Source organism: Aotus nancymaae, unplaced genomic scaffold (genome assembly GCF_030222135.1).
Source record: "Aotus nancymaae isolate 86718 unplaced genomic scaffold, 86718_ANA_hifiasm-v0.15.2.pri h1tg000108l, whole genome shotgun sequence".
NCBI lineage: Eukaryota > Metazoa > Chordata > Mammalia > Primates > Aotidae > Aotus > Aotus nancymaae.
This window is the reverse complement of record NW_026988523.1, coordinates 11,980,977-12,001,682: the sequence shown is the minus strand read 5'-3', so window position 1 is coordinate 12,001,682 and position 20,706 is coordinate 11,980,977. Positions and strand designations below refer to the sequence as shown.

General features: G+C 44.8%; 1 protein-coding gene across 1 annotated transcript in view; it reads right to left on the bottom strand.

Moving 5' to 3' along the window:
* LOC110567749 (protein FAM163A) overlaps positions 1 to 2,503 on the bottom strand; it is a 73,593-nt gene extending 71,090 nt beyond the window's left edge. The window contains exon 1 of the mRNA XM_012444356.3: positions 2,378 to 2,503. The gene's annotated coding sequence lies outside the window, so the exon portion shown is untranslated. The remainder of the gene's footprint in view (positions 1 to 2,377) is intronic.
* Positions 2,504 to 20,706: the final 18,203 nt, after the last annotated feature.

The following is a 20,706-nucleotide window of genomic DNA, read 5'->3' as shown; positions in this document are numbered from 1 at the left end:
CAGATTCTAAACCCTGGGGAACTTTCACAATGGACAGACCCTGGAATGGCCCTACCAGAGCCAAATGACTCCCAGAAGATTTCCAGCTCCTCCTCTCATCCACATCAGCCTTCTAAAGTTTGCAGGAGATCAGGAAAATCCCAGCGTAGGCCTCTGGGTGAGGGCTGGACTGTGCTCCAGCCAGGGTCCCCTGCTACCAGCTGATGTTTGTACTCAGACTGAGGCACTCCCTGAACTAAGCCGGGCTCATCCAATTACAGACCGGCAAGCTAGAGAAAAAACAGAGATCCTTGGGCCAAACAGGGGACCTGCTCTCATCCGCACGAGTTTATCTCGCCTTGCCTTTCCAGAACAGTATGCATGATGAGGTCACTGAATAAGATCGCTAGCCCTGGCAGGAATGCTAGTCCTGCCCACAACTCAGGTTGCTATCCAGGCCTGTGGCCCTCCCACCTGCCACTCGAAAGGACTTCACAGGCTTTTCCCACACAGGTACGGCCCTATCTCCTGCACCCCCGGGATGGTGGAAATAACAGCCGTGCTCCTCCTGAGAGCAGGGGCCTGTGAGGAGGGGCCGCTGCTGATCTGCCTGATGCCCCCGCAGAACCCTCCGAGAGCCACACATTACTTTCCCCTCTGGACGCCAACATGCCCCTGTACCTGCTGGTTTCGATCCTCTCAGGCATGGGAGCTGGAACCTCCCTAGATAACTGGCTGAGAAATTCCATTTTTCAGAGCATATACCTTTACTCTTCCTTCCCCTGGGTCCGCCTCTTTCAAGGTCTGAATATCTGTCCCATCCAAGTATCTCATTAGGGCAGAAGGAAAGCTGCCTTTCCCCTCGGGACACTCCAGACCCCAGGGAACCTTAGGCAAAGCGAACTTGCCGAATTGAAGTCCGCGGTCATTGTTTGTCTCCCACACGGCATAAAACATGTGTCTGGCTCGGCGGCTGGAGGACCAAGCAGGGCACAGACGCAACTGCGCAGACGTCAGCCCTGCCGGCCACGCTGCGGCCCCCATAGAATCTCAGGATCGGGCCCCCTGGGCAGCCTAGGGGAGGGTCCAGGCTGGGGGAAAGGACAGGAGGAAATGCCTGCAGGCCTCCGCCTGCAGGTTGGATGCTGCGTCCCCGTCCCCGTCACGTCAAACTTGCCAGGACGAGCAAACTTCCAGGGGCCCACAATTCCACCCAAAGAAAAGGAACCCCTACACCAGTGTGACAGGCAAACACGGCAGGGGTCTGTCGCCCAAAGGGCGCTGACCGATGGAACAGATCTGCACCCTGGCCGTCCATCGCGGCCTTCGGAGCCACAGAGAACGAGGACGCCACCCACCCAGGACCCCGGCGTGCCGCGCTCGGCCTCCAGTCGCCCCACCCCGGCCAGGCCGGGCAGCAGGGCCCCCGCAGCAGAATGCGGGCCTCGTCCGGACGCTGCCTTCTGCTCGCCCGCTCTGCTCTCTGCTTGGTCAGGCCCTCCTTCCGGCCGCAGAGTAGGGGCTTCGGTGTGGCCTGCGCCTCGAGCACACAGGACCCTCCGAGATGCTGGTGCGGCCGCCAGCTCTGTAGCCTCGGGAGCAAGCGGACCACGGCTCCACGGGCAAGTCCGGCTTCTCCCGGCCACCCCCGCTATCCTGGCCCCAGACTCGCTGGCCGAGACGCCGGTTCCCACAGGCCCTTGCTGTCTGGATGCCCACCCCGCGCCACGAAGGCACATCGCCCTCTTTATTTTGTTAAACTTAGGAAAAATGACCAGCAAACCGAGCCCAGGAGCAAGGCTGCCCAGAGTCCCCGACACGAACCCGGACGCACAAATCGACGGCGGCGGATTGGCCCGGCAGCCCCCGCCGGCCGGGCCCCAACACTCCCGGGTCCTCTGTCCCGGCCCCCGCGGCCGGACGTCCCGCGCCTCATGCTCCCCGGGTGGTGGCGGGCGCGAGGCGCAGCAGCAGCAGCGTCCGCGTGAGGTCCGGCCCGGCCGAAGGTGCCGAGAAGCCGGTGGGTGCAGACACGCTGAATAGAGCGCCTTCGGCACCGCCCCGGGGCAGGGACCCGGCGAGTCCAACCCCAACCCGCGGCCTGGCCACGAGGCCAGAGATATCCGCGAGCCGCCGCGGCCCTCGGAGCTAGAGGCCGGTGGCGCGGAGAGGAGCCGGGAGCCGACCCAGACCCAGTCCGGAGCTGCTACTCTCAAGGCGGCGGGGTGGGCAGAGGGAGGCAGCGGGACGCGCTTACCCGATTGTAGAGGCGCCCTCGAAAGTACGCGGTGGCCGGACACAATCCCCCGCGCGGAGCCAGTGCCCCGCGACTCCTCCGCCCGCCCGCGCCCCGCCCCTCCGCTCGCTCCTATGCGCGTTGGAGGCTCCGACCCGTTACCGCGGCTGAACAGCTCCGCTTGGGCAGCGACTCCCGCGTTCGGCTCCCACGGGGTCGGCGCGCGTCCTTCCGGGCGCCCGCGGCTGGGGCGTGAGGCTCCGCGGCCTCCCCGGCGCTCCGAGGACTGCCCTGCTCCGGGAGTGGAGCCTCATCACCCCTCCAGGTGGCCGGGGCTGGGGGCAGGTACCGCGCGACCTGATTGGCGCTGGCCGGAGTCCGGGGAGAATCCCTCGCCAGAGAGGCTGATGCACGCGGGCCGAGGGCAGCGACTCAGGGAGACAGCGCAGCGGACGCCTTCCAAAGACCCCTCCTCAGCTCCGCCGCCTTTTTGCCTAAGAAATAGACACTCGGGAGGTGGGCGCCCTGGGAACGCCTCGGTACAGGGGACTTTGCGCGCTACAGATCGGGCCCAGCACGGAAAATTCGGAGAGCATGAGAATCTTAGGGGCCAGGGTGTGTCGCTGTCCACTGGAAAGGCACTGCCTCGAGAGCCTCCCGAAGGGCTCTTCTGCGTTCCTATTTCCGGCCCGCACTGTGCCCTGGAAATCCAGGGACACCTGGATGTCCCCGCCGCTGAGGGGTACCCGGGCCTCGTGGCGGGGCGGGATCGGAGTCAGGGTGTGATTGGAGCTGTGACGGTGAGGTCTGGCAGGAAGAGGCAGGACGGGAGAAGCAATGCCTCAACACGAGGAGAAACCTTAACTATGCGCGCTAGATTTCTTGATTGAAATCACCTTCTTTTAATGTCGTGAGACTCTACGAGTTGCTTCTGTGCTGTACTCCACCCTGTAAGTTCTGACATCAGTAATTCAGAGGGTCAGCGGAGAGGACATGGCGGCCCGAGGGGGGATAAGCTGTCACTTCTCCGCACTTCCGAAGCATCTCTATATGGAACGTTTATCTGTTCCGGTCTGATCATCTTTCTCTTGATCCTGCTTTCTGATCTTGATTGGACCGAAGACAGCGAGGAGAGAGGGGTGAGGTCACCCCGGTTAAGTCTCCGGAAGGGAGCGTTCCCACTGCATCAAAAGTTCTCTTCTTATGCAGGGTAGTTAGGGGGATTCAAGGCAAAGGTGATCAGGGAATCAATTTGAAAAACAAAATTAGAAAACTCCAAAATATTTAAAAACCGTGGACCTTCAGCCTAGGTCCGACTTCTAAAGAAAGGGAGTAAGAAATTTAGCACCTGGAGCAACCTTATTATTCCTAATGCACTATTAAAAAAAAAAAATTCCAAGTCACCCCCTCATCATTCCAGCAAGTCTACTGTCTTGCAGCACTCCACTTTTTACTCTAAGTCTCCTCACAGGTTTTAAATTTTGAGCTCAGATTTTCAGGTGTCATCTTTTCTCAGCCCAGTTAAGGCTCATGTCTGTATTCCTTTGTCATCTCAAAGGCGAAACAATGACATATGAAGAGGGTGTGTGGTTTTGTTATAAATGATAACACACACAGAAAAGTAAAGACAACATACCTTCATAGCCTAATGAATCATAAACCAAACACCGTCCAGGTCATTGCTGTCACCTCAGAGGTTCTCCTCCTCCACCAGTTCCCTTCCACAAGCCTTCCCTTCCCCCTAAAGCAACTATCCTGACTTTATGGTAATTACTTCCTTATATATCTTTCTACCAATGTATATAAGGAAGCTTCAAATACATATTCAAATGTATATAAGGAAGTTCCTACCAATTTGTAATGTAGGAATCTCTAACCACTACAGTTGAGTTTTGTTTGTTTTTTTTTTTTTTCTGAGACGGAGTTTTGCTCTTGTTACCCAGGCTGGAGTGCAATGGCGCGATCTTGGCTCACTGCAACCTCCGCCTCCTGGGTTCAGGCAATTCTCCTGCCTCAGCCTCCTGAGTAGCTGGGATTACAGGCATGCGCCACCATGCCCAGCTAATTTTTTGTATTTTTAGTAGAGACGGGGTTTCACCATGTTGATCAGGATCGTCTCGCTCTCTTGACCTCGTGAACCACCCGCCTCGGCCTCCCAAAGTGCTGGGATTACATTTGTTTGGTTTTGAACTTTCTATAAATTGAATAATACTGCATGCATATTTGTGTGTGCATCTGGCTTCTCCTTCCATTTGGTTGTAAGAGTCATCTACTTTTGTGGCATGTAGCTGTAGTTCATTCATTTTCATTGCTACTTAATATTCCCTTGTATGAACATATCACAATTTATTTGTCCATTCTGGCACTTTAGACATTTGGATTTTTTCCAATTTGGGGCTATTACAAATGATATTGCTAAGATTTTTGTATATATCTCCTGGTACGTAAGTACAATCTTTAGGATGTATAACTTGGAGTGGAATTACTAGACTATAGGGTATGCATATATTTAGTTTTAGTAGATCATGATTAATTGTTTTCCAAAGTGGTCATAAAATTTACACTACCATCAGAGATGTGTGGTAGTTCTCATTGCTCTGCATCCTTGCCAAAATACAATATTATTAGACTTTTTATTTTTTGTCAGTCTGGTGGAGATGTAATGGTGTCTCATTATGATCTTCATTTCATATCCCTAATTACCAGTGAAATTGGACACTTCCACACGTGTTTATAGGCTATTTAAATTTTCTGTTTTCTGACTGCCTGTTCAAACGTTTGCCCATTTTTTTAGCCGACTTTTCCTTATTGATTCATAAAAGCTGTTTATAAATTAATGCTTTTATCAGTTAGAGACTGCAAGTATCTTCTATTCATTTAATGGTATCTTTTGATCAAGATTCATTTTTTAAATCAGAATTTTCATTTTGAGATAATTGTAGATTTGCAGGCAATTATAAGAAATAATACAGAGAGATTCCAAGTACTCTTTACCCAATGTCCCTCGTTGGTAATATCTTGCAAAGACTATAGTAAAATATCATAATTAGGATATTGACATTGACACAGTCAAGATGCAGAACACTTCCATCACCTCAAGATCCCTCATATTGCTCCTTCGTAGCCACACCTACTTCCCCTGTGCACCCCTTCCCATCTCTAACCTCTTAAAACCACTTATCTGTTTCCCATTCCCAAAATGTTGCGATTCCAAATTGTTATATTTAAAAAATCATATGCAACCCTTTGAATCAATATGTAGCCTTTTGCATTTTTTTTCCTACTCAGCAACCTGAGTTGCAGGTTGTTGTATCAATATTTTGTTCCTTTTTCTTACTGAGCAGTATTTCATGGTATGCATGTACCATCAGCTTATTTAACCATTCACCTAATGAAGGACATTTAGGGTTTTAAGGGATATTACGGTTTTAGGGATATTACAGATTAAGTTGGCCGAGGTGGGAGGATCAGTTGAGCCCAAGAGTTCCAGACTGGCTAGGCAACATGGTGAGACCCTGTCTATACATTTAAAAAATTAAAAATTAGCAGCTGGGCACCGTGGCTCACACCCGTAATCCCAGCTACACAGGAAGCTAAAGGGGGAGGATCCCTTGAGCCCAGGAGTTGGAGGCTGCAGTAAGGTAAGATTGAGCCACTGTACTTCAGCTTGGGAAAACAGAGCAAGACCTTGTCTCAACAACAACAACAAAAACCAAATAAAGTTGTCATAAACATTTGTATACAGGTTTTCAAGTGAACCTACATTTTCATATCTCTGGGATAAATGCCCAGGAGAACTATTACTAGGTCATAAGGAAAATGCCCAGGAGAACTATTGCTAGATCATATAGTAGTCACATGCTTAGTTTAGAGACTGCCAGCCTATTTTCCAGAAGAGTTATACCATTTTACATCCCAATGAGGAACATATGAATCATCCAGTTTCTCCACATCCTTGGCAGAATTTGGTGTTGTCAATATTTTAAAACTTTTACCCATTCTTGTACATGTATAGTGATTTTTCATTGTGGTTTTAAATTCCGTTCCTCTAATGGCTAATGATGTCGGATGTCTTTTCAAGCACTTGTGCTTACTTGCCATCTTTATTTCCATCTGTATTTTAATCTATATGCTGTCTTTGGTAAAATGTCTGTTTATGTCTTTTGGCCATTTGCTAATTCGATTGTTTCTTTTTTTGTTGTTGTTGTTGTTGAGTTTTTAGAGTTCTCCATATAGTCTAGATAAGGGGTGTCCAGTCTTTTGGCTTCTCTGGGCCACATATAAAATACACTAACACTAACAACAGCTGATGAAAATCACGAAACAATTCTCATGAGGTTTTAAGAAAGTTGGGCCAAATTCAAAGCCATCCTGGGAGGCATGCGGCCAATGGGCCATGAGTTGGACGAGCTTGGTCTAGATCCTGGTCCTTTTTCAGATCTGTGGCTTGCAAATATTTTCCCCCAGTCATCCTCTTTACATGTACTTTGTAGAGACATTTTTAAATTTTGAGAAGGTCTAATTTTTCTATTTTTTCTGTTATGGAGCATGCTGTTGGTATCAAGACTAAGAACTTTCTGCCTAGCCCTAAGTCCCAAAGGTTTTCTATTTTTTTTTTTTTCTGTTTCACATTTAAGTTGGTAATCCATTATAAGTTAATTTTTGTATTAGATGTGAGGTCTAGGTTGAGCTGCTTCTGCTGCTGCTCCTCCTCCTTCTCCTCCTCCTCCTCCTCCTCCTCTTCCTTCTCCTCCTCCTCCTCCTTCTCCTCCTCCTCCTTCTTCTCCTCCTCCTCCTCCTTCTTCTTCTCCTCCTCCTCCCTCTTCTTCTTCCTCCCTTTCTTCTGCTTTTTTTTTTTTGTTTTGCCTAAGAAGGTTCAATTGCTCTAGCACTATGTGTTAATAAGGCTACTTGTCCACCATTGCCTTTGTACCTTTGTCAAGAATCAGCTGGGCATATTTGTTTCAGTCTATTTTTGGATTCTCTATTACGTTTCATTGATCCATGTGTCTATCCCTCCACCAGTACCATACAATCTTGATTACTGGAGCTATATAATAAATCTTGAAATTGGGTAGACTGATTCTGCCCACTTTATTCTTTCTATTCAAAATTGTTTTAGCTCTTCTAGTTTCTTTGCCTTTCTGTTTATTAGAATAATCTCCTCTATATCTATTAATACTAAAATTCTCACTGGTATTTTGATAGGGAGAAAGCATTCAGTCTTTCATGATTAATTAGAGATTAGATATAGGTATCAAGTTGGCCTTCTATTTCTGCTTTTTCTGAGAATTTTGTCATAATTCTCAGAAAAAAAACAGAAATAAGTGGGTGTTGAATTTTATCAAATGCTTTTACATTAGTTTATATAAATATATGATTTTTTTCTTTCTTTAGCCTTTTAATACGGCAGATTACATTGATTTTTGAAAGTTGAACCAAGCTTGCATAACTGGAATAAAGCCTACCTGGTCAAAGTGTATAAATCTTTTTACATATTGCTAAATTCTTGGTTTTTAGATTTTTTAAACACAGCTTTTTTTTTTTTTTTATTGCATTTTAGGTTTTGGGGTACATATGAAAAACATGCAAGGTAGTTGCATAGGTGCATATGTGGCAATGTGGTTTGCTGCCTTCCTCCCCTTCACCCATATCTGGCATTTCTCCCCATGCTATCCCTCCCCAACTCCCCACCCCCCCGCTGTCCCCCCCACTCCCCCACAACAGACCCCCGTGTATAGTGCTCCCCTCCCTGTGTCCATGTGTTCTCCTTGTTCAACACCCGCCTATGAGTGAGAACATGTGGTGTTTGATTTTGTGTTCTTGTGTCAGTTTGCTGAGAATGATGGTTTCCAGGTTCATCCATGTCCCTACAAAGGACGCGAACTCCTCGTTTTTAATGGCTGCATAATATTCCATGGTGTATATGTGCCACATTTTTCCTGTCCATTCTATCATCGATGGGCATTTGGGTTGGTTCCAGGTCTTTGCTATTGTAAACTGTGCTGCTATGAATATTTGTGTGCATGTTAAACACAGCTTTATTGAAGTATAATTGATATACAAAATGACATATTTTTACTATCTTTTTGCTTTTATTATTATTTTTAAATTGACATATACTAATTGTACATATTTATGGAGTACAATGTGACATTTTGATACAAGTATATAATGCGCGACGATCAAATCGGGATAATTAGCAAATACATCACCTTGCACATTTATCATTTCTTTGTATTGGGAACATTCAAAATCCACTCTTCTAGCTATTTAAAAATACACAATTCATTCTCACCCTAAAGTGCTACAGAGCACTAGAATTTATGCCTTCCATTTAGCTGTACTTTTGTAACTGTTAACCAGCCTTTAGTCAGCCCCTCTCCACACTCCCTTTCCCTGCCTCTCCACTTCTATGATACCAACTTTTATAGATTCCACATGTGACTGAGAACGTGCAGATGTACCGCTCTGCGCCTGGCTTAGTTAACTTAACCTAATGTCCTCCAAGCTCATCCATGTAAACTGCACATATTAATGTATTCAACCTAATGAGTTTGGACATAGGAACATACTGCAAAACCATCACTACAAATCAAGGCGATACACATAGTCATCACCTCTAAAAGTTTCCTTGTATCTCTTTGCTTTTTGGTCTTTTTTGATGGGGTATTGGTTGTTGTTATTATTGTAAGAACACTGAACGTGAGATCTACCCTCTGAACAAACTTCTAAGTGCACAATACAGCATTGTTAACTCTAGGCATTATGTCGTACGGCAGATCTCTGGAATGTATTCATCCTGCATAACTGAAACTACACAGCCATTGAACAACAACAACCTTCCTCTCCCCCTTTCTCCCAGCAGCTGGAAACCACTATTTATTCTCTGCTTCTGTGAGTGACCATTTTAGATTCCTTCTGTAAACGGAATGATGCAATATCTTCCCTCTTCTAAAAGGCTTATTTTCACTTAGCATCATCTCTTTCGGGTTCATCCATGTTGTCACAAATAGCAGGATTTCCTTCTTTTATAAGGCTAAATAGTAGTTCATTGCATTTACATACCATCTGTTTTTCTCCATACATGGCAGTGGACGTTTGGGTTTTTTCCGTATCTTAGCTATTGTGAATAATGCTTCATGAACATGGAAATGCAGGTATATCTTTGAGATAGTGATTTTTTAGATATGTATCAGAAGTGGGATTGCTGGGTCATATGGTTTTCCATTTTAAATTTTTTGAGGAAAACATTTAAAATTTGAGGAAATTCCTTACTATTTACCACAGTAGCTGTACATTCCAACCAACAGGGTACAAAGTTCCAGTTTCTCTATAATGTTGCCAAAACTTGTTACCTTTGGGCTTTTGATAACAGCCGTCCTAACAGGTTTGAGATGGTATCTCAGTGTAGTTCTGATTTGCATTTCTTTGATGATTAGTGTGTGGAACACTTTTTTATATACCATTTGGCCATTTGCATGACTTCTTTGGAGAAACGTTTATTCAGATTCTTTGTCTATTTTTAATTGGGTTACATTTTGTCACTGAGTTATATTAATTTCTTATATAGTTTAGCTATTAAGCCTTATCAAATATATGGTTTGCAAATATTTTCTCTTTCCAAGGTTACCTTTTCATGCCACTGACTGTTTCCTTTGCTGTGTAGAAGCTTTTCAGTTTAATGTAGTCCTACGTGTCTCTTTCCGCTTTTGTGACCTATGCTTTGGTGTCACATCCAAGACCAGTATCAAGAAGATTTTTCCCTACATTTTCTTCTAGGAGTTTTATAATTTCAGGTCTTCAGCCTTTAATTCATTTTGAGTCTACATTTTGCGTATGGTGTAAGATAAGGGTTCGATTTCATTCTTTTACATGTGGCTATCCAGTTTTCCCAGCACCATTCATTGAAGAGACTCTCCTTTCCCCATTGTGTAGCCTTGGTACTTTTGCTAAAATCAGTTGAGAGCGAGTCAGTAAATCCAGCCCACACCCAAATGTGAGTGCTGCTCTACTTCCCATCCACCCTGTCTTAGAATGTAGCTCCTTTACGGTTCCAACTCAAAGCAGGAGGTGGCTTCGTAACATCCATACCTTTGGTAAGCCATGAATTCCAACTTTTGACCTCTAACCAGGGTAACAAAATGTCTCAAGTGACCCTGAATACAAGGCGGGCTCATTTCTTCTGGTTTCTGCCCTTTCTTGGGGCTTAAAGCTAGTAACGTCTTATTAACTTATTAACTCTTGGATGCTTTTAAGATTTTAAACATATTTTATCCAGTGTTTTTAGTTATCTTTAGCTTGCCCTTCAGGAGTATGGGTCTGAATTATTTAATCTGCCTTTTTCAGAAGCAAAATCAGGTGCTTGTCTGCATGTGTTGTTGTTTAATCTGGGAGGACTTATTTTGAGTGAAAACTGCCTTTTTGCTAAAGATTTACAGAGCTACATCAAGGAAAAAAGTAATTGCCCACGCCTTGCTTTGTCAGCTGCCTTCTAGCAAAGTAAGTTCTAATGTAAACTCTTTTTGCTTTTACTTTTCATATAAACTCAAAGAACCATTCAGATAGAGGCCACCTCACATAACAGGAATGGGCTCAAACTCAAATGTCAACCTGGTCTCCCTGGCCAATTGGAACAGCTGCTCCTCTCTTATCTGATAATGCCAGTCCTTTCTTCCAATGTAGTTTTACTGTTGACGGTCTAATTGGTGGGGGTGGGATTCTTTTTACTTAAAAGACAAGTTCATCTGGTGGAAGCTTCCTGAAATACTGTAGTGGACTGAATGTTTGTGTACCCCCTATCTAAATTCTATGTTAAAATTCTAACCCCCCAAGGTGATGGTCTTAGGAGGTGGGCCCTTTGGGAGGTGATTAGGTGAATGGGATTAGAGCCCTTAAAATAGAGACCCCTAAAGAGCTCATTAGTCCCATCCACCACGTGAAGACACAGCAAGAAGGAATCGTCTATGAATCAGGAAGTGGGCCTCCACCTGAAATGGAACCTGCTGGTATCCTGATTTAGGACTACCCAGCTTACGGAACTATGGGAAATAAATTTCTATTGTTTATAAGCCACCCAGTCTGTGATATTATTATGGCAGCCTGAACAGACTGACTCAGACAGATACAAAAAAGGAGTATTTGTTTAATTTCTTCCATTTGGCCAAGTCTGCCATCTGGCATTTAAGTTTTTCTTTTTAAAGATGTCAAGTACTGTATAGTCAATGATTAAAATGACAGCTTTCTCTAGTCAGGAGCCAGATTATTAAGCCTGGCTCAGTGGTGTTCTCCTATACAGGTCTACAATCTCTTACTTACAACTTAAATTTCAAAAATCTCTGACAGTCAAAGTTTGAAAAAGATCTGTTGACTGCAACATTTAAGCTGAGTTGATCTGATTTGGCGGCCAATCTTAAACTACAGTGAGGCTAGCTAAGCCTTTATTCAGATCACCTGGTGTCAATATTTATTCATTTGCTGCAAAAACATTGAGGTGTTTGATTGCTGCTTCAGACACTGTTGGGGTGTGTTGTGCTAATAAACAGGAACGCACCAGTTTACCTTTCTAAAATTAGGGGTAAATTGATTTTCGACCAGGCTCGGTGGCTCACTCCTTTAATCCTAGCACTTTGGGAGGCCGAGGCAGGTGGATTGCCTAAACTCAGGAGTGCAGGACCAGCCCGGGCAACGTGGCGAAACCCCGTCTCTACTAAAATCCAAAAAATTAGCCAGGCGTGGCGGCATGCACCTGTAATCCCAGCTACTCAGGAGGCTGAGGCAGAAGAATTGCTAGAACCTGGGGGGTGGAGGTTTCAGTGAGCCTAGATCGACTGCTGGACTCTAGCTTGGGCGATAAAGGGAGACGCCGTCTCTTAATTCAAAAAATTGTTCTCCATGAGGCAAGAGGAAGACTTTGTTATTCCTGGGATAGGAGGAACAAGGAGGAAGAGAGGGCGGTGGATACAGGGATATGGGAGAAGACACTGAGCATCATCATGTCACCCCTTGCTGTGACCGTCCCCCAACCTTCAGCGAAGTTTCTCTACTAACAGCATGCATTCTGGTGAGTGAATTTGTGGTGGTGTGGGACCAGGAGAAGAGATTTGTCTTTGTGCCTGTTTTGAAGTGAGTCAGAAGGGAGGTAGCACGTGGATACAGGAGCACAGAGACAGAAATTTGAATGCTGAATTCCAAGAACTCCCAGAAATTATGGGGGATGAGGGGAGGGTCACTCTCTCACCAGGCCTTGGAATTAGAATTCTGGTAAGGTATCATCAATTATGTAAGGAACAGAGCATGCTACTTCTGTCAAGGTCTCAATTTTATCTGGTATTTATTTAGCTTTTCATGTTTTTCATAATTTCCTCCCTTTCCTGGTCTCCATAATACAAATGAAGCATCTATCCTCTCTTGAGACAAGATTTTGTGTTTTATAGTCATTGCTTGGGAACCAGGAATTATTTAATTTGCATTTCAAATAATCATACTGCAAAAACAGATAATATGGTCCATAGGCAAATGATAAACAGCTTGAACTTTATAATCAGACAAACTGGGTTTGGATCCTTTCTTAGGAAAGTTACTTAATCTTTCTAAGCCTTAATCCCTTAGTTGCAAAATACTCCCTACCTATTAAGTTGTACGTGTGGGGGATGCTAGGTCCCATGCCGTAAGCATTGTGAGAATGCAATAAATGATAGGTTTAAAAATACTGAGAGCTGTCCTGGTCCCTGCCTCCTCAGTATGTGCTTCATAGTCACATTACTAGCCAAGAATCCCTTTTTACTTTCACTCAGTAGGTGGCCTTTCTGAGCAGGTCTCTGTCCACATCCTCTTATGGCTCCTGTCACCTGCCCTCATCTCCAGGACCGCTGGTACCTGAGACTAACAATCATGTACACAATGTTGTTTTTTTTTTTTTTTGAGACAGAGTCTTGCTTTGTTTCCCAGGCTGGAGTGCAGCGGTGCAATCTCAGCTCACTGGAACCTCCACCTCCTGGGTTCAAGTGATTCTCCTGCCTCAGCCTCCAGGGTAGCCGGTATTACAGGCACACACCACCATGCCTGGCTAATTTTTGTATTTTTAGTAGAGATGGGGTTTCACCATGTTCCCCAGGCTGGTCTCAACTCCTAGCTCGAGTGATCCGCCCGCCTCAGCCTCTCAAAGTGCTGGGATTGCAGGTGTGAGCCACCACGCCTGGCCTAAACAATCATGTACAACCACCACAGCTGCTCTCAAGATCCAACGTGGTCAGTCTCTTAGGAGGGTTTGAATATTACTCATTTAAAAACAATGTGCTGGCCAGGCACAGTGGCTCACATCTGTAATCCCAGCATTTTGGGAGGCTGAGGCAGGCGGATCATGAGGTCAGGAGTTCGAGACCAGTCTGGCCAAAGTGGTTGAAACCCCGTCTCTTCTAAAAATACAAAAATTACCCTGACGTGGTGGAGGCCACCTGTAGTCCCAGCTATTTGGGAGGGTGAGGCAGAAGAATCACTTGAATCCGGGAGGCAGAGGTTGCAGTGAGCTGAGATTGCACCACTGCACTCCAGTTACTTTAACTCAACTCAATTTGTCATGATTGAGTTGAGTTAAAGTAATTGGTACAGCAAACTGAGGGTCAAAAAACATGTGTGGCTCTGTGGGGACACAGTAACAGCGCCCGCGCTGAATAAAGCTTTGTCCAGCACCAAAGAGCTTTACAGCATCTATGTTTCCATATAAAGCAAAGTTCACATCCAATTTTCATCTTGGCATGGGTCACCAGACGATATTTAAGGATGATTCTGTTCTTGAACAAAAAGTCACAAAATAGCTATGGGATAATTTAGTAAATGAGTAAGGAGCAATTTCTTACTCAGATCTGAAACCTCTGTAAGTGATTCCTGCCACTGCTGTAAAACCTGAAAGAACGATTTAATGCAGTAGAATTTGTTGGCCTTTGGTCTGTTTTTAGCTACTGGAGATAAGAAGTCTTCACGTATTTATGTTTCTCAACACACTACCATATTCGACAATTAATTCACATGGTTGGGATTGTCTGTGGGTTTATGAGAACCGGATTATTGGCCCATTTTACACATTGGGATCAAGTGTGTAAGTGGCTAAATTATGAAAAAAAGATCTAAATAGACCTTGAACTTGGTTGTTGGCACCGTGGTCTCACTTTGCTTTCAAGGATGTAATATGTGCCCTCTACAATGATGTAATATTTGCTTTTCGCAATGATGTCATATTTGCCCTTGACAAATATGACTTTAGTGTATGAACAGGTAAATGGGTACATGCGAGAAAAATGGTATTCTAGAAATAAACAGACTGCATGAAGACACAGGGAGGCATGAGGGGCCATTCCAAACACTGCAGTTTGGCAATGCTTCGTTTTGCTAGGGTGGCTTCAGAGCCGAGCGTTGTTTATTTAGCTCAAAGTGGGCATGACAAGTCAATATTTTCTTCCTGTACTGGAAGTTATAGTTAAAAATCTACCAAAACAATTTACTTGTTGATTCATATTTCATGCCTTGTAGAGCAAACTGCTCTATTTCCTGTTGAAATTTCATTCCAGTTGCTTTCACTACTGTTACCATCGCCATCTAGAGAAGAACCCTAAATCCTTGTACTTAATTCAGTTTTGCTCTCTGAGGCTCTCGCATCGGAAATGGTTTTTTCAGTGTCATCCGGACATTTACAGCTACTTCACTTCCTCCTTTGCTGCTCCACGTCCAAACTCACATCTGTGGTTTTCATGGCCTATTACCTCATGAACTTATATACCTTCTCTCTTCCCGGGTCATCCTGTCTCAGTTTGTTTTAATCCTCCAATATAAAATATATTTGTCCCCTGACTGTATACACAATATGAGAAAAATCTTTGCTTTAACCTAGCAAAGAAAGCGCAATTAACCTTTTCAAGAAACGTGTCAGGTTTGTATCACCAAAAACTAATTGTAGGTGCTAACAGATAACTTTCTCTTTTGCAAATTCATTTTAATTCCAAATTAAATAAAACAAATAAAAAGTAAATAAAAATTCCAAAGTAAATACCTGGCTCAACAAAGAAACCTCTAGGTAAACCTTGCGCTTTCCTGAAAGAAAAAGCATTTACTCTAGCAATTAGCTGTGGGAGCAGACAGACTTGGCACTCATAACTGTTCCAGTTTTCCCAACCAACACTGATCTGGAGCTTGACGTGCCATCTATTCATTGCTGTCACTTTTGCAGTTTTCAGGGTGTGCTGAATGCAAATCAGTGCCTTTTTTCACAAAAAGAACCTTAAGAAAAAAGATCTTTTATATACAAAAGAGTGCTTTTTTATACACAAACAATAGTTTGAAGAAAGGAGCTTTAAGAGCTCACAACAAATATATAGATTCTGGTTTTAGATCCAGCACAATAACTTGCATAGTTGAGCACTTAATATTGTCTACTATGACAGCAGAGGCGTTAATTTCAGCTAGAGACACAAGCGCCTCCTTCTGAGTCTTCCTATGGCACTGGTTTCTGCTTCATATCAAATGCAGAGAAAGGGGGTGTCACTTAAGCGGCCTTTTCATTCCAAGAAACTTACTGCCAGTCCCCTAAGGTGAAAGTCTAAGTGTTGCTTCTCACTAAAGCTACGTCAGAGGCCAGATGTGAGGCTGAAACATCTGTCACCCTGTGATCACCAGGATGGATCTGAATAACTTTGCTTCCTTGGATGGGCGTCGGGGGTCCTCCTCCTTCTGCACTGTTCTACGTTTCTAGAAAGAGGAATCATTTCTTAGCCTTCCTCCTCTTCTGCTGTTTTCAATCACTGTATGGATGCCAGCGCATGGCATTCGGATGGCTTCCCCTAATGGCAGTCAGTGTTTGCACGTGGGAGGATAAATGACCCTGTGTGATGTGTAAGCTGACTGTGCCATCAGGATAGTGAATTAGGGTGGGGCTCTCTGTGATACCTAACCTGTCTTTCTGCTTGATTACCCATCTCAAACACCGTCCTCATTTCAACCAGGGCTGCTGGAAGGCCAGGCCCCAAAGGTAGGAGGCTGATGCTCCAATCTCCTAATGGAGCTTGACAGCAGTAGGATTAAAAGCACAAGTGCAGCACCCAGAAAGCCGTGCAGGAAGGCATATGCGTCCTCTCTATGCCCATTCTCATGCTATCAGCTCTTTCTTTTAGAGAGCTGAACCATAAAGATAAATCTTTTCACAGAAACAGAAGTTTAAAAAAAACAAGAATGATGAAAGGGTTTTGGAGAGTGGGAAAGGAGGACAGAAGTCAACTTCGCTGTGATATTTCTAGGGGCCAGGAGCTGGGCTTGTCTGTAGAATCAGTCCCTTTGGGGAAGCAGAGATATCAGTATGCAGGGGACAAAATGACAATTGCAGTAATGCTACTCTGACAGCCAGATTAATTTGTAAAACCAGGCCAACTCCGAAAGCAGCTACCGACTTACTCTCTTAGAACGAGTTACAACTGTTACAGGCAGTTGGGAGCCTTCTCAGAATGGTCCAGCTTGGTGACTTTTCGCTGACATCCTCAGCATTGTACCTCCCGGGTCTACGTTTCCACATTTGGCACTGAGTTCATGCTACTTACTGTGTTACTGAACTGTTTCACCTGGGTACCCCTTGCCTTCCCAGTGAAACTCTAAGATCCTTGAGGGTAGAACAATGCATTAAAACTAATTCGAAAATATTTACAGAGCGTCTGTAGTATGTACCTAACTGGAGGGAATTCTAATAAGATTAAGGGGCTCACAATTATAGTTGGCAAAACAAGACACGTACGTAGAGCATTGTACGGCAATGCAAGGCAATGACTGGAAGTAACAGACCCGTGGAGGTATTGTCAATACACACCGAGTTTCTTTGGAAAGAGAGACTATTCTAGAGAAACGACAAGGGAGAACTTTGAGAAGCAACAAGTCCGAAGAGAGAAGCCTCAGAATGCTGCCTTTCAGCTGGCAGGAAGAAAAAGCAAAGGGTCGGTTCTGATCCTGTGTCCTTGAAGATGAGAAGAAATGTTGTGGTCTTTCCAGACCAATAGCTAACCAGCCAGCTGCAAACAGATGCAGGTACTGAGAAGCTGGGGTCAACTGATGCTTTCACAGGACTTAGATGCTGCCCAGCTCTTGACACAAACGTGAATCGATGTCTTGGGGAGTGAGCTGGTACTCTGAGGAAAGGCACTACCGTGGCTTCAGGACAAAAACTATTTAGGCCTCTTTCCCTTCCAGTAGGATAGCTAGTTTACCTTGGTTGTCGATTATCCAAGTAGCTTTGTTATTTTGCCACTGTGGCTGATCTTTGGCCATTTAAGTGCTCCTAAATAGTGAAAACTGGGGAAATGTGTCTGTTTGGTAGACTCTGAGCAAATGAAAGACCAAAAAGAACAAAGCACAAACCCACAAGCATCAACCGTCCCAAATGATCACAGGAACACATGGAGATGCCAGAAAACCCATCTTGAGACCACAAATTCACTGGGTGCTCTTACATCTGTGCTAAGATCAAAATGAAGCTGGGACAGAAGTGGCAGAGAGAAAAAGAAAGATCACTTACTGCCTGATGTCATGTGCCTGGCAGCACCCCCAGAGCACTCTTTCAGGCTGAAATGAGCTGTCATCTCACCGTATCCTGCCAGCACCAAATGCACTCCGACAGGCCACTTAAAACACAAAGCCCTTCCATTTACAATTCCTGAAAAAGTAACTTTTGTCTGTAGTGGTCAAAGGCACAGTCATTCATAACTGGGGATGACTCTCTGAGTCACCATGTACGTTTCCAGGACTGAAATAAGATAATCACAGTTTGAAAACATTTTTAGGAAAAAATGAACTTTGAATAGACATAGAAGGGACTAGGGATAGGACACATCATGTTAAGAACAGGGATGTGCTTCCTGTGTGACGGGCCCTGCACTCAGCACGTTAGAGTGCCATTTTATTTAACCTGTGCGGCAACATTCCAGCTACTGTCTCCTTTTTCTGCCCACTCACAGCAAAATCTCCAGAGTTGTCTAAGATCATCTCATTTCCCATTGATTATTCCTCCCATTATAATCAAGCTCCTATCTCTACCGTCCATTCTCAAAGTCACCAACCTTCTTACGCTGGCAAATCTATGAATAGTAGACACATCCCTGCATCTCACTCCATCCTTAATATTTCATCAGTGTTTGACAGCACTCACTATGTTTTTCTTGGGAGCGTCTCTTCTTTGTGCTTCCAAAACACCACACAGTTACTCAGTTTAAGATGATGTCAGTGGTCTCATGGTGCTTCTAGAAGATCCTAACTCCCTGCTGTGACCTAGAAGCCTTAAGTTGATGTTGCTTCTGTCTGCTACCACCACCTTCTCGTCCCCTGCCACCATCTCTGGATCACTTCATGGTGGCCATGTAAGCCTCCTTTCTGTTCCTCAGACAGTCCAGTCTCAGGGCCTTTGCACATGCTGTTCGCTCTGCCTGGAAAGCTCTTCTTCCATGCCACCCACATAGAATGGGTTCTTTTTAATCTTCAGACTTCAGTTGAAGTTAGCGTCACTTCCTTAGAGTGGCCTTTCTTGACCACACCATCCAAAGTGTCCCCTACCTACAGAACGCTCTCCACCGCGTGTTAATAAGAGCACTTATTAACTTTAAATATCTGAGCCACCTGTTTGTTTGTCTGCCTCCCTGACTAGGCGACAAGCTGCAGAGCCATGGGAGTTTGTCTAGATTTATTGTGAGTCCGCAGTGCGTAATAGTGAGTTAGCACATAGAGGGAGCTCAGTAATTACCAGTTAAATGAATGCATGTTACTTTAACCCCATATTATGTTGAGGAAGCTGAGGTTCAGAGATTGCACATTTCCAAGTTTTTGAGCTAAGATTCAATCCCAAGTTTTCAGAGTCCTCACTCTTAAAACCACTACATAATAGTGTTCTGTAGCAATCTTGCTACTAAAACTTAGTTACGGCTTCAGAGGAAAAAAATTACATTATTTTACAGGGTTTTATAAGGTTTGACAGAAGTGACTTTTGATATTATCTGTTTGATATCTGAGTCTCCTTCATTCAGTCAACAAACACGGCCCATGTAGGCGCCATGAAAATGAATACTGTGTCTGTACCCTAGATCCTGGGTGTGTTCCTGGCACATGATAACCCTTTTAACAATTGTTTGTTGAAGAAAACATTTATTGACATTTATCAGACAGTCTGCTTAGCACAGGAGAGAAAAACCTGTTGGAGAATATTCCCCTGGCATCAAAGAGCTCCTATCTGCTGTTTCTCCAAGTGTATTCCCAGAACCACCAGCATCAGAACCACTTGGGGTGCTTGCTGAAATTCAGATTCCCGGATTCAATCTAAAGCCTAATAAAAATCCGCTTTCTGCTTGATGCTTATGCATCCTGAGCTTCGAGGTCCCCTCCTCTCTAGGGAGGCAGTCATTTACACAACCTTCTCCGATAAAGCATGATCTGTTTTCAAAAAGGTTAGCATGGAATCTGATGAAACCAAAAAGAACACGGAATCCAGACAGAGAGGTAGGGTTGGTGGCAGTTTCCTGGAGATGATGCTCTGAGCTTAAGTAGCCAGAGGAAGGGGAAGAGGAAAGCCGCAAGGCAAGGGGAGCAGTGTGTTCAAAAGCAAGGAGGGTGTTCTCGGAGGATAGGTTGTGAGGGTGAGTGGAAAGAGTGGTAGAACCAATGGGACTTGGAGCTGGGTTGTAAAGGGCCTTCATTATAATTTTGCAGAGGAACTCAAACTTACTCTTGAAAGCAATGGAATCATTAATTTGTAGTGGCACCAGTTTGCATGGAGTATGATTTTTCCCTAATAGTATGTGGTATCTTGCCTGTATGAATGGTGAAGGCAGATTCGCATCAATCCAGGATTATGTTTTGACCCACGGGTGGAGGAAAAAGACAAAAAGAATAAGGAATTCAGAGCTGATGAGAGTAGTTAGAATAGAGAGAAAAATGAAGGGAAAGGCAGGAAAAGCTGATTTGAGAAGTCAAAGGTGAAAGGACCCACGTATGGATGCGTGAAGATGTGTGGTAGTGAGAAGGGAGCTAAAGAGCCAGAAGCATGGGAGGTTGTTGTTAGTGAGCAGGATGCGGCTGGGCGCGGTGGCTCACGCCTGTAATTGTAGCACTTTGGGAGGCTGAGGTGGGCGGATCACCTGTGGTCAGGAGTTCGAGACCTGCCTGGCCAACATGGTGAAACCGCATCGCTACTAAAAATTAGCTGGGCGTGGTGGTGGACACCTGTAGTTGCAGCTGCTTATGAGGCTGAGACAGGAGAATCGTTTGAACCTGGGAGGCAGAGTTTGCAGTGAGCTGAGATTGTGCCACTGTATTCCAGCCTGGTGACAGAGCAAGACTCTGTCTCAAAAAAAAAAAAAAAGCAGGATGCTTGAGTTTCGTATTTCAGAAATTGAATAGCTCCTGATAACAATAAAAACCAGAATGTAGGCGAGGGTATGAGGGAATGGAGTGAAGATGAAAATCACTGGGGTCAA